The sequence below is a fragment of the Dipteris shenzhenensis genome, chromosome 7 (genome assembly GCF_047967505.1).
Source record: "Dipteris shenzhenensis isolate YYH24624 ecotype China chromosome 7, Dip_SZ_1.0, whole genome shotgun sequence".
In the NCBI taxonomy this organism is placed as follows: Eukaryota; Viridiplantae; Streptophyta; class Polypodiopsida; order Gleicheniales; family Dipteridaceae; genus Dipteris; species Dipteris shenzhenensis.
Genome location: NC_141602.1, coordinates 15,129,122 through 15,143,551, shown reverse-complemented (window position 1 = coordinate 15,143,551; position 14,430 = coordinate 15,129,122). Strand labels below are relative to the sequence as shown.

At 39.6% G+C, this 14,430-nt stretch overlaps 1 pseudogene; it reads left to right on the top strand.

The window, feature by feature from the left end:
* The first annotated feature begins 8,352 nt into the window (after positions 1 to 8,352).
* Positions 8,353 to 9,868, top strand: LOC147899993 (chitinase 2 pseudogene; annotated as a pseudogene).
* Positions 9,869 to 14,430: the final 4,562 nt, after the last annotated feature.

The following is a 14,430-nucleotide window of genomic DNA, read 5'->3' as shown; positions in this document are numbered from 1 at the left end:
TTGCACAATGGAATACATTTTCCTTGGTACACAAATATATAACCCCAAGAACCATCATAGTGGCTTTCATAAATCTCCTCCTCTAATACATAAAAATAGGTAATGGAGCTATAACTCCAAGAACCAGTGCGGTGGTCTCTTCAAGACAACCTTGAATTTTGGGCGTTGATAGGTGGTCAGGCCAGAGACTGTGCTGAGGCAATGCTCAGAATGATAGATTGCATCTCATTATTATGCCAAAAACCAATTTGGTGGTCTCTCTAAGCTAACCTATGATTTGCATGGGCTGCAGGCAAAGAAGTGGCAAATGGTTGCATGATGACTAGTGGCCAAACCAGAGACTACACTATGGCGGTGTTTAGAATGATAGATTACGTCTAATTATTACGGCAAGAACCAGTGTGGTGGTCTCTCCCAGCCAACCTTCAATTTTAATGATCTGCATGGGTGCGTGCGAAGTGACAGGTGGCAAATCTACAGCAAAGGCTACACAATGATAAGTTATTAGGTGACGTAGGCCATAGACTACGCTGCACGAAGAAGTGTAGAGATCCCATGTGTCGAGCTTTGTGGTGTTTTGAACAAATAGATTGTGTCTCATTATTACACCAGTTCTCCTTCATGACATTGGGAAAATTTTTAGCAAGAGTGCGGGTCCATGCAACATTCAAATATTCACCCACAAAGGCATCACGTCATGGCCCCAAAATGACCCCAAAAATAGTTCCACGATTGGCTATACCCAAGCTAACATTGACTTGAAAACTATGCTTTTAAAGAGCAGAATGAACAGTCTATGCATTGGCATTCTACATAGGTTACCATATTTGTACACATAATGTACTATAGGAAGATCAGTGAACTGATCAAAACTATTTATTTTTTCATTTCAAATGATAGAATTCATGATACATTGTTTGTGCAACATTTTTTCATGTTATACTTTCATTGGTTGAAGGAACAAGCTGTGGTAATTAAACAAAATTAGGTGTGGTCGAATGGTGCTACTTCACAGTTCAAGGCTTGCATGCCATTTTACTTTGTGGCAAGATATGCTAGTTTGATTGGGTTAGAAATTAGCCATTTTTTCTAAGCATTAGGCCACAACAAGGGAGAACATGATGGAGCAAGAGATGTGGTGAAGAGAACATTGACACATGAATAATTGAAGCCAGACGGAGCTATCTTAAAGTGTGCTACTGATGTAGCCACTTACTATATGGCCAACCTTTTAGAGGGGGTTGAAACTTGCTATCCTTCAAAATAGAGAAATTGTTCCCATGTACACCTCAAGGGCCATATCCACAATATCCATTGGCATGTCGATGTGACTTTTGAGGGGTCCCCTTTATGGGCAAGGGCCATATCAACATGCCAAATTTAGTCCAAATTGAGTACATATAACCAAGCAAGACGTCTCTTATAGTTTATAGACATAGAAAGTATGCCACCTAGCATAGAAAATATGCTAACATATACAACACTCACATTAAGGATTTTCATTACTGTACAGTGCTAGCATAGAACATATGCTAACAAGCATAGAATAATATATACTTTGGTAGCTGACTAGCACAGAGAATATGCTAACTAGCATGGAGCATATGCTAACTGGAAGATAATATATGTTAATAGGCATAGAATAACATATTCTCTAGAAGTTAGCTAGATTAGAGCATATGCTAACTGGCAGAGAACATATGCTAATAGGAGTATAATATCTGTGGAGGTTAACTTAAACAGAACATGTGCTAACATGCATATAACATATGTTGCCTAACACAGAACATATGCTAATAAGTAGAAAATAGATTCTACAAAGTAGAGAATAAATGCTAACTAGCATAGAACATATACTACCTAACTCAGAACAAATGCTAAGAAGCATAGAACATATGTTGCCTAACATAGTACATATACTAATAGTCAGAGAATATATGCTACATAGCAGACTAGAATAGATTATTTCCATTAATATATGTAGTTCATAGATTCTGAGTGTTACCTTTTGTAATTTTCCAAAGATTTTCTCAATTTCGAGTTGTGTGATGCAACAAACACAATAATCGCAGGCTCCAAGTATTTTCAAAGGATTTTAATCCTTGGATTTAAAACGGTAATTTAAATCAATAAAATCAACTTTTAAAAATAAAAACATCTTTAAAAAATGCTCGTTCAAGGATTTTTTTTGGCAATGATTAGTGGATTGGTCAATGATTTACAAAAACATGGTTTTCATATTGCCATGTGATATATATGATTTATAAATGGTATACCATGCAAAAAAATCATAGATTAATAGGTTTAATAGTGGTTAGCCAATTGCCACATTTTGTGAATAAAAGTAGGTGCTTTCAATGATTTAAATCATTTAGATCATTTTTTATTGATTTAAAACGTTTTTTTCACATAAAAAACGTATTAAAAAATTCCTTGATCCCAACACATGTAGATCATAGCATATATTGAATAAAGAGTGAGAATAACATATACTCTAGACTTTAACTGGAGTAAAAATTTGTACATTTATAAACTTGTATAATTACACCAATTGAGAATAACATATAATGAGCATATAATTACACCATCTAAGAATAGTATATTTTATCAACTGTTGTACATTTACAAAGTTTGCATCTTCTTTACAGCATGAAGCAAACTCAAGCTCTCATCATCCAACTTTGTATCTATTTTTTTTTCTAGTGTAAACTCAAGCTGATGGCATTTTGCCTAGTAGCCATTTCCACAACCAATTTGCAATCATGTTAGTCAATTATCTAGTGAGTTGTGAGTCTGCTAGGTCTTCAAGCTTTGGAATTATGATAAAACATTAGGGTAGATTTTTTAAACACTTGTACGATGAGTCATCAATTATGAAAGTATTATCCTTGTTAAACACTAGAAACGTGGCCCAAAAATCCTCCAAACAATTATACAAAATGGGCTTGTTTGTTCAAGGTATGGCCCAACCCACAAACTATCAAGCATTCTTTATGACAGCCAAATTTCCAATAGAGCCTATGTCTTTAATTTGTTTCCTACTTGCATGTGCATTTGACCACGTACTATAGGCATGCTCTTCATCTGCCTTGGTGAAAACACATTCTGGTCATACGTTTTCTTCATGAGTTACCCATTGGTGGATCTGCAAAAAATGTCAATCCAATGACCAATACCCAAAGTAAGAAAGAGATCCCAAACTATTTGTTAGTAGTGTGTGAGAACCAACACATAATGCATGCTAAATAGCATATCATGGGTGGTAAGTAGCATAGAGCGTATGCTATGTAGCACAAAAGATATGCTACCAATGCCTACCATGGAGCATACCCTATCTAGTTCAAAACATATATGCTCACATAAAAGAAAGGAAACCTAGCAAAAAACTTCCACTATCTATCATACAACATATGCTAATGCAGAGGAAATACTACCTAGCATCCACGATGTGCTAACTAGCATACAAGATATGTTGAGGATATGCTAACCAACATGCAACATATGCTAACCAACATACAACAAATGCTAACTAGCATACAACATGATACCTAGCATAAAACATATGCTACCTAGCATACAACATATGATGTTGAACATATGCGAACTAGCTTAGGCTAACTAGCATATGCTAACATACAACATATGCTAGCTAGCATACAACATATGCTAACATACAACACGTGCTAACTATCATATGTATGGTGACTATGCATGGAACATATGCTAACTAGCATGTGCTAATGTGGACAAATGGACAGGTGCTAACCAACTTGAAATAAATGCTACAAAGCATAGAAAGATCTATTTCATTAATTTTGGATTGGTGAACAGGTCCAAATTTGTTTGGACTGGTGCACTGTCCAAAATTGTCTTTTGAGGTAGTTTTGGAAAAAATGGAAAAAAAAGTGACTCTTGAAACAAAATATTTAAGCAAAAAGTAAGCAAAAGAAATTTCAAATTGAGAAAGTGGATGTGCAGACATGTTATTAAAGCTAGAGCACATTAAAAATAGAGTTCATCACATTTGTAGAAGTAGTTTATGATATAACTAAGGGATCCAAGTACATGTAAATCCAAGTACAAGTAAATCTCAGAGCCATATGTCGTCAAAAAACACCTTTCAGTAGTAGACATAAGCTACAATCCTACCATCACATTTGGCATCTATATGTCATGGGTTACACCATCCTCTACATCCTTTTGTTCTTCTTCATTGTAGTTCATTGGGTGGTGTATTACAAGCTTGGTGTAGCCATTGATTAAGTTGAGGCTACTCATGAAGCATAGGATAATACATCATGTAGATAGGAATTTCTAGTCCATTGGGCTTGGCTGCCTTCACTGTCAAGCATTGAGTCACCTTGGAGAAATGCTTAGCTAGCCACTCGTTGGCTCTATGGAGTCCTAGAGCACTGTGAGAGTCATCCAAGCTCGGGGGGTTTACTCAATAATTTATGTAACTATCACGCGAGTTCAACATTAGGGAATATTTAATTTCATTTGTTCTCACATTTTCACAGACAATAACAAATTTTACATATGGCATATTTTTTTGACGAAATGCTTTTTCATCAACAGGAAATTTTGGCACTAAAAGTTTCATTGGATGAAAGTGATATTTCACTCATTTTGGGCCACTTCTTTTCCGTCTTTTTTTGGATATCCAAAAAACCCAATGCATCCATAGACACGCAAACATACGTGTTTCCTTAATTTTTAAAAAAAGTTATGAGCACATTTATTAGCAAGTCTACAACCCTACATATATAGTCGCGTCTATGTAACAGATAGATGCACCTATAGATGCACTATTAGATGCTCTGTAGAAATTTAAAAAAAATAGAAAGTGGCACTAATAGACGCGCCTATAGACGCTCTACAAAATTTATTTAAAAAAAAGCAAAATTTTGTGTGGTTGAACATAATGTTGTGTATGCTTTGTGGTTGCAAGAATCCCATTTCTATAGTGTGTAATTCCATTCTTACAGCTAACCACATTTTAATTAGAATGATTCTATGCACGTCTATAGTCGACGATTACAATTCCGAATAAAACATTACAACTCCAAAATGTTTAGTTCACAAGGCATTCATTGATAGAACATTGCATAAGGAAATTGAATGCCAAAAAAATAAAAGGAGTGCATATAGTAATTCAAAGCCCAAAAAGTGCTCGTATATACATATAGCATGAAGCCAAGCCACCTTTGACTTCAAGTACAAAAAATAAGAGGAGTGTATATACAAAAGAGGCACGAAGCCAAGCCAATGGCTTCAAGTACAAAAAAAAGTAGCTAGCACTAATTCTTGCACTACTTCTACAACTAATCAAAGTCATCCGTGCCCTTTCTCCTTCTTCATCACATTCTTTCTCCTCAATGTCCTTACCTTATTTCTCCTAAATATCCCCAAGGGCCTATAAACGAGGGATAACATGTATCAATGTATGAAAAATCAAATCTTTATTTACAATATTGATATTATTTAAGTACTTTTAAATACGTGGGGGGGTGCTCGAGTAGCTCGGATATACTGCTCCTCAATAATCAACCCCTCATCATAGAAGCTCAGGGGGGTCACTATGTGTAAACCCTCTATATCACGTGCGTTCAAGGCCTATATTTAAAATCCCTTATCTGTAAAATTTTTCATTAATAAAATGTACCCCCTTTCTATACAAATCTGTAAATTTTTTCCAAAACTATTTTAAATAGTCCCTTATGTATATTTATTTCTGTAAATTTTAGAAATAAAAAATATCCTTATGTTGAACTCACGTGATAGGGTTACATATGATGAGTGACCCCCCCGAGCATAGAAGTGCCTCCATTTATGTTGTATGCGATGTCCACGATGGTAGGGTGTCTCGATAGGAGTAGGGTATCTACCCATGATATCAAGTTGTAAGCTAGATGACACAATTTGTGGAGGGGTTAGCACAAATAAACAACCTCCTAATAAACCACATAAACACAATATAATTTGAGATCTATACTTACAAATTGGGCCTTCCATGCATATATGATGCAATACCCCCTGCTTCAAAATGCACGTTTTTATATCGCTCCATTTGGATCCTTCGTGCCTCTACGTGCTGTAATTGGGGTCCACCTTCGCTACCTTCATTGCTTTCTTTCACTTATGCTTATGAGTGGTGTGGGGCTAGCCCCTTGGTGGTTGACCTCCCTCTCTCCTAGCAATCTCGGCTAGTTTCTTCCTCTTAATCCAAGATCTTTTATTGGCAAGTATAATGGCAATCTTTGACTTTGGCCATTTCTCTGTGAACTCAACATTGGGGGGATTGGGATACCTAGAGCATACAACATTGACGGCATCATCAGCCAACCCTTTTTGTTGCACTTTGAATGGAATAAATCAATCTCTGTAGTTGTTAGAAACTACAGAGCGCATGAAGGCCATGATGTCCTTCTCCTGTGCATCCATCAAGATGCCTCCTATCACACTGATGTCATAGAAGATCATACCATCACCCTCTAGCATGTCTGCATCATATGAATCCTACCCACCCCCACCATTATCCCCAAAGCACTACGCCATGCATCCCCTAGAGCTCTCCCTACTACTACATCTGTTGCCCTATCGTGACGAGCTAGTACGCTTGGCACTCCTCTCTGGAGAAGGGACTTCTGACCGCACGGGAGTACGCTGGTAGCTTTAAGAGGTAGAAGGGCCTCCTAATAATAGGGGAGAAGGGACTCTAGACCACTACAGGGGAGAAGGGAGTGCTAATGATTTGGGAGAAGGGACTCCAAAACATAGTGAAGAAGGGACTCTTGATGATCGAGGAGAAGGCTGGCAGCTCTATTGCCTGTTGGGCTATCTCAACTCCATAGTAATATCAGCTGGTGTTGGTATGGGGTGGTTTGGAGTCTATACTGCCAACTCTTAGGGGGTGTTTTGAGTACTTGTCATGTATGTGTATATTCCTGAGGAGTGGGAGGGTGCCCCAAAATGTTATATAATTGCTATAATACGGCATCTCAAAGATCAGGTGAGGCTTCTGAAGAGCTTCTTGGCCACATGATGAACTGTAAAAAATAAGACCAGAAGATTTCCATCATGCATGCAATCGGGTGATTTCCATCATGCATGCAATCCGGTGATTTTCATCATGCATGCCCTCTTTCTTTATCCCACCCTCATGCTACAGTCCAATTCCCTCATGCAATCATTTATGTCCATCATTCATGCAATCCCTTATTTCCTCACGAATGCAAGAGAAAGGTGAAAGGAAAGAGAAGGGAGGATGGGAGAATGGAAGGAGGAGGGAGAATAGAACGAGAAGGGGGAATCAATTAAGGAGAAGGGAGATGGGAAGGGAAAAGGAAAGGGGAAGGTGAAGGAGAAGGAGAAGACGATCAAGAAAAAAGTTTGTTGAAGCACATTCATAGACACGGCAAAACAGTGCATCTATAGGCACTGCTACACTTTTTTGTATAACATTTGACACACTGCTAGACGCGCTCCGACAATCATTTTTATTCAAAGGGCAAAGCAAATCGTTGCTATAGCTCTGCCCCTAATGGGGTAGTGCTAAAAATGGACCTTGAACTCAAGCGATATATACAGGGTTTATACATAGTGACCACCAAGGCATAGTAGGGCCTAGGGGAACCCAAAGAATACACTCAAAGAATGCAAGGCATTTTCGTCATGTTGTAAAGTATGAGTTAGTTCATGCAATGCAACGAGGGAGGCGCCCAGGCCGCCACGTGACCATCATTGGAGAGACATCACGGGGGGCTGTCGAGTATTGCATGTTTGTACTGGATTGGCGTTTGTGGCCGTTGGGACACTCCGGCGAAAGGACGGTCCCATCGTGTATCCGTTTGGCGTGTTGGGTTACAAATTTTGTCCGTAGCGAGGGCGGAGGGCGGCCACCATAGTCTCAGTCTCTAGTGTGGTAGAGCTCGAGAGACTAAGTCCATGCACGGCGAGGCCACCGCAGGATCTGGTATCATAAATGATAGATCATTTCCTAGGCATCGCATTGGGAAACGCTAAAATTATTGTCCATGCGAGATAAAGTATAAGGTGAAGACGAAGATTGAATCTTGTAGCTTGTAAGAAAGTCCTCGCCGGAATCTAGCGAAAAGAAAGAGTCAAGTCAAAAGGAGGCTTTCTGGCGACATTCTGTAGATGTCCCCAATGTGAGACCAGTCAGTAGACGACGAGAGGTACAAACTGATTCTCTGTCACTTCCACTTGCATTGCAGCTAGCTTGAGCCTTTAAGCATCACCTCTACGGCCAGCTCTTTCTCACCATACGTCCATCGCATCTCTAATAAGCCTTATCGTCTCCCTCGACCTCCTCCCTTTGATTAAAATTCTATGGCATTCCGTAAGCGCAATCTTTTAGCCCAACATGGATTGATAATTGCGCTCTTGGCTCTCCTCCCAGTGGCGATTCACGGTTCTCGTCTTCTTATGGAGGGTACGTATTGCTCTTTTTAATTTGTCCCTAAGTACTCACCAGCCTCTTATCCTTACTCCCAACTTCCGATCTAACAAGACGCTGTTTCGGTTAAGAATTTAGCACAGCGATTGTGTATATTCCTCAGCACTTGCAAAATTTGTTGCATTTGGATCTATCTTACCCGGTTGGGAACCGCAACGTCGCGTATAACGTTCTACTTTGGTGGGAAAATTATGCGAAGCCTGATTGCTCCAATGCTTAGCCATTCGAAGTACTTTTGCTTAGCGTGTGGAAGTGTAATGCATTGGTTATATCTCATTTGATCGCGAAAAGCGCGACCCTTTGATTCTGCACAGCTTTTTGCGCCTGTAAACATTTCATTTCATTCACATCTATCTAACTAATTGGGTGACGCATTCTTTGTTGTTAGGGTGGGCCCCGTCAGAGGCTCCATCACCATCTTCGTTGTTAGGTAAGGCGCCCGCAGAAGCTCCATCACCATCTTTGTTGTCAGGGAGGCCGCCCACAGAAGCTCCATCACCATCCAGTACACTGTCAAGCAATAACGGGAAAGTTTTCAGATCATATATCGGCTCGCAGTGGGATGGGGTACAGTTCACGGATCTGCCCATCAATGGAGAAGTGGAATTTCACTTCATTCTTTCTTTCGCGATCGATTATGCCAGTGCTTCGGGGGACAGTTCGTATACGCCCACCGACGGCGTATTCAATACCTTTTGGGATGACACTCTATCAGGCAGTGCAGCCCAAGCGATCAAGGCTAGCAACCCAAATGTGAAGATCATAGTTAGCCTCGGTGGAGCTGTCATAGGAGATAATCAGGCGGTAGAGTTTAATCCAAGTTCTGAGTCAAGTTGGGTGAGCAATGCTGTCTCTTCTCTTACGTACCTGGCCAACGAATATGGTCTAGATGGAATTGATATAGACTACGAGCAGTTCGCGTCCAGCACGACGCCTAGTGTCTTCGCGTCCTGCATCGGCCAACTGATCACCCAGCTGAAGCAAAACAAGGTGATCTCCGTAGCATCCATTGCTCCATTTGATGAGGTCGAACCTTACTACACTGCACTCTGGGAGCAATATTCCAGCGTGATCGACTACGTCAATTTCCAATTCTACACCTACAGTCCTGAAACGACTGTGTCAGAGTTCGTGACTCAATACTACACGGCAGCAGCAGTGTACTGGGGAGGGAAGGTTCTTCCAAGTTTCAGCACAGATCCAGGAACTGCAAGCGACGCTGGGAGCGGAGGCATAACGCCCTCCACAGGTTTCTTCACGGCGTGTCAGCAGCTACAAACAACTGGGGAGTTGCCGGGCATCTTTGTTTGGTCAGCTGACACCTCTTACACGTCCGATGTCATGTTCCAGTTTGAAGAACAAGCACAAACTCTCTTGGCTTCTGCATAAGCAGCCCTAACACAGTAGCAATAAGAGATTAGACTTACACTCTATCAGGGTTTATATAGCATCCAAAATTCTTTGTAGCATTCATTTAGTATCCAAAATTCTTTGTACGGAGAATGAAAGCGAGAAGGAGTACCCTAAAATTCTATCATCATCATCCTTGCCAATTGAATCAAATGTCAAACCCCTATTATAATCTTAATGAGATCTATAGCTTCTAACGTCGTCATTTCCTTCTCTCGATAAAAATGACAAAGATTTTTCCACTATCCACCCGCTACCGTACGCTTAATTTTCTTGCAAGATACTTTTCTATACTTTTCAAGTTTCTGCAATTGCTTTTCTTGTCTCGAGGCGCAAGCAAGTCATGGGAAGGGCGTCACATCCAAAGATTTCATAATCAATACATTGCCCACCTAAAACGATAGGTATAAAGATGCAATAAACGATGGGTGGTGAAGAAGAAGAAATAGAGATGGGAAGAGGCACTAGAGAGCGTTCGTTTGGTAGAAAAGCAAAAGAATGGCTATTCTAATTAGTGCACAACCATGGGTGGCCAATGTTGTTTGCCCATGGATGGGCAGATGAAGGCTCAGATTTGCGGTAGTATTAAAACGTGAGTTTTAAAACGTTTTGAACATTTTTAAATTAACCTTGAGGCATTTTTAAACGATCCAGTAGCGAATTTTAATTGGGACCAGCTCTAGCCGGTTACCAAGCGGTAAATCCATACATCACTCGGTATATTAACACAACATTGCAAGGTAAGATATTAGACCACTTAGTGTTATGTACACCGAGCAGTGTTCCACTATACCGATCGGTATACTCTAATACATCGAGTGGTGTTTAGCTAGACTACTCCATGTTGTTAATGATATATAAACCAGCGTCGGGTTACTATTCACATAATCCAGATTCTTAGAATTCTGTGGAGTCTTGGGAAAGAAAGAAGTATAATAAAGAGGATAAACAAAGCTACAAATAAAATTTTAAGTTTTGTTAGTCCTTGTAAATTCAAAACAGTATCTGATGCTGGTGGTGGGCTCGCTTCCCATTTAGAATCCACTCGCACTTAGATACTAATTGGATAATTAACATTTACATACTATTAGATAAAGAGTAAGTTAGTTGCATGTGACATTGTACATGGCTTTGGAAAAATAGATGATTTTAATTTTTTGCATGAAGTATTTAAATTGTAACTTGTCTAGACTCTAGAATCTTTGGAAAGACATGTCACTTAGGACTAGGTAAAGAGTTTGTTAGTTGCATGCAGGCTTGGGATTTTGGTTTAGTTACATAACTTAAGATTTCAATCTAGTTGCATGAAATATCATAGGTTAAAACAAGCTTTGCAAAAATGGAATAGCAGCCATTACAAGATGCATGAAATGATTTATTTTTGGAAAAGCTTATGTTTGTGTGTATGTTTTTCATAATTTTTAACGTATGTATTTATTTATAAGCATGTAGCTATAGTTTTTAACTATATTTCAAAAAGAAGTCAATGAGCCAGTTGGAGGTTCGCTTAAGCCGGCCTGGAACAACTCGTTCGTTGATTAATAATATTATACCACTTGCCGGTTGGAGGTTCTCTTAGGCCGACCTGGAACGTCTTGTATGTGGTTAAAATTTATACCATATATTAGTAAAACTCTACAAACTAGGATTTAAGATTGACGAGAAAATATTTGACTTTGAGTCGATTGTGGGCTCGCTTATGTCAGCCATTTGCGTCTTGCTTGAAGTCTAGCCAGTTGTGGAGCTTACAATTGCCAGCTCGTTAGCAACTCGCAAAATTATGGCATGTAGGTGTGGAGAGATAGTGGTATATATAGGTTTACTATCCTTATGTTTTTTACATTATTAGGTGAAACAAACTAGATATAATTAGGTTGCATACATTGCAATTTGTAGCCCTTATTAGAACTCAAACTCCATAGTACATATATACATAGAAAAAAATAATATTGATAATTGAGGATATTAGGTTCACAAAGTCTCCTAGCTTAGAAAGTAGTACTAAAATTTTTTATAAGTACTTGTGTAAGTAATGCTAGCTAGTGCACTCGTGTGTGTAAAATACCGACATCCGTCAATCATCCGTCAATAGAGTATGATGTTGCGAATGATCATGGTGCAAATAGATGCATACTCCAGAGGGAGAAGAATGTGGGAAAAGGCAATTTGCCATCCCACGCCTATTTGAACAGGTAGATTACCACATTCACAATTGTCCAATTACTTCAGGAGGCCGGCCCAAGACAATTGGATGATTTCTCTCTCTCGAGGTCTAGCAAACTTGCATGGAGTATTCTAAGTTAGTGTCCCAAATAGCCACATTGATTTTGAATGTAGAACTGTAAACGATTCCAAATATTGTTATGTGTCCTAGAACCTAAATGATATGGTAGTATCCAGAACATGAAAATTTATGTGAATGCATGTATTAATTAGATAAATTTTTGTATGTTTCTCTTACAATCTTCATTGCAAGAATGGCTCTAGAAAAATGAGGAAGAAACCCAACAAAGGCTCATGATTACGTTACAATGTTGGAGTAAGTAGTATACGATGGTATTGAGAGAATAGGATGCACCATTGTTAGTGATGGATGGAAAAATGTCACTTGCAAGAGGCCTCTGATCAATATCATGGTCGTGAAATTCAAAGGAAAGGCTTTTCGTCAATCCATTGACACAAGTGGTAATGCCAACACAAGGAAATACATTGCTGAATAATTAGAGGTTGTAATTTTGGATGTCGAGGAGCATAATGTTCAGATAATCACCGACAATGTGAAGACCTGTAGGAAGGTTTAGAAATTATAGATTGATAATATCCAACCATCTGGGCATTGTGGTCTTCTTGCCATTTCCTTGAACTTGTGCTTGAGGATTGGTATAAATCAGCAGAGACCATGTGGTTCAAAGCCACTATAAATCTAGGATGAAGATTAGTGTTATACTTCCTCAACTATGAGAGATTGTTGGGCATATTCAAAAACCACCATGGATGAACTTTTTGCGTTAGTTTCATTAAGAAGTGAAACTTTTACAAGGACCTACCGGATAACCGAGCTACTCATATGGGGGGCTTACAAGTAGAGTTAGGTGGTTCCCGCATAGCTACATGAGAGTGGAGCATTGATATCTAACACGCCTTCTCAATGTCCACCTGCAAGTGAACTTACTTTTTTGGGCCAATGCCAAGTTGATGAAGATGCCTCTCCAGCAAGTCTTTTCCAAGAGCCTTCATGAAGATGTCCATAGCATTCTTTGTAGTCGGACAATACACCAAGTCGACGTCCTCTCCATCCATGATGAGCTTGCATACAAAGTGATATTGAACCTTAATGTATTTTGTGTGAGCGTGGAACACAGGGTTCTTTACAATGGCCATGCAACTCTGATTGTCACATGATAACTATGTGGGCATGTTCGGCACTGCAGCCATGTCCCCTAAAATCGTCCTCAACCATACTGCCTCGCAAGAAGCAAAGCATGCTGATTTGTACTCAGCCTCGGTAGAAGAAAGAGCAACTATGGGTTGCTTCTTGTTGACCCATGACACAGCTCTAGATCCAAGTGAGAAACAATAACCTTTCACTGACCTCCTGCTATCCACGTCTCCTGCCCAATCCGAGTCACAGAATTCGATCAAGATGTTGCCCTTTGTATCGATGATGCCATAATCAAGTGTGCCTTTGATGTATTTCAGTACATGCATCCCTGCCCTCGAATGGTTCTCCTAGGGCTTATTGGAAAACCTGCTTAGTACACCAATCACAAAACTGATATCCGGCCGTGTGTGTTGCATAAGTAAATCAAACTACCCATAAGCCTTCTATACTTCGATTTGTCCACCAGTGGTGATGAATCCTCGTTTGAGAGCTTCACATCAACCTCCATAGGGGTGCCAACTATCTTGCACTCATCCATGCCAAATGCCTTCAGTACCTCTACAGCATACTTCAGCTGTGAGATGAAGATCTATTTTGGCTCTTGCCAAACTTCAATCTCCAAACAGAAATGCATCAGTTTGAGGTTTGTCATTTCAAATTCTCTTCCTAGCAAATGCTTTGTCTAGGAGATCTTCTCTTCATGGTTCCCTGTTATGCCAAGGTCGTCCACATAAAGGACCACGATCATACACCTGCCTTCTCTAAAGATATACAAATTTGCATTAGATGGGATCCTCTTGAACCCATTTTGCAAAAAGTAGGCATCAATCCACTAGTACCATGCTCGTGGGGCTTGTTTCAGCCCGTAAAGTGCCTTCTTGAGTTTACAAACTTTACCTTCTGAACCGGGGATCTGAAAACTGGTGGTTGTTCCACGTATACATCCTCCTTAATATATCCATTCAAAAAGGTAGATTTTACATCCATCTGAAACACGGGCCAACTTCCTTGGGCCACTAAAGCCAAAACACTATGAATTGTGGTTAGTCAAGCTGTTAGAGCAAAAGTATCCTGATAATCAAAACCATATACTTGTGTGAATCCTTTTGCCATGAGCTGAGCCTTGTACTTATCCAACGTGCCGTCGGACTTGTACTTG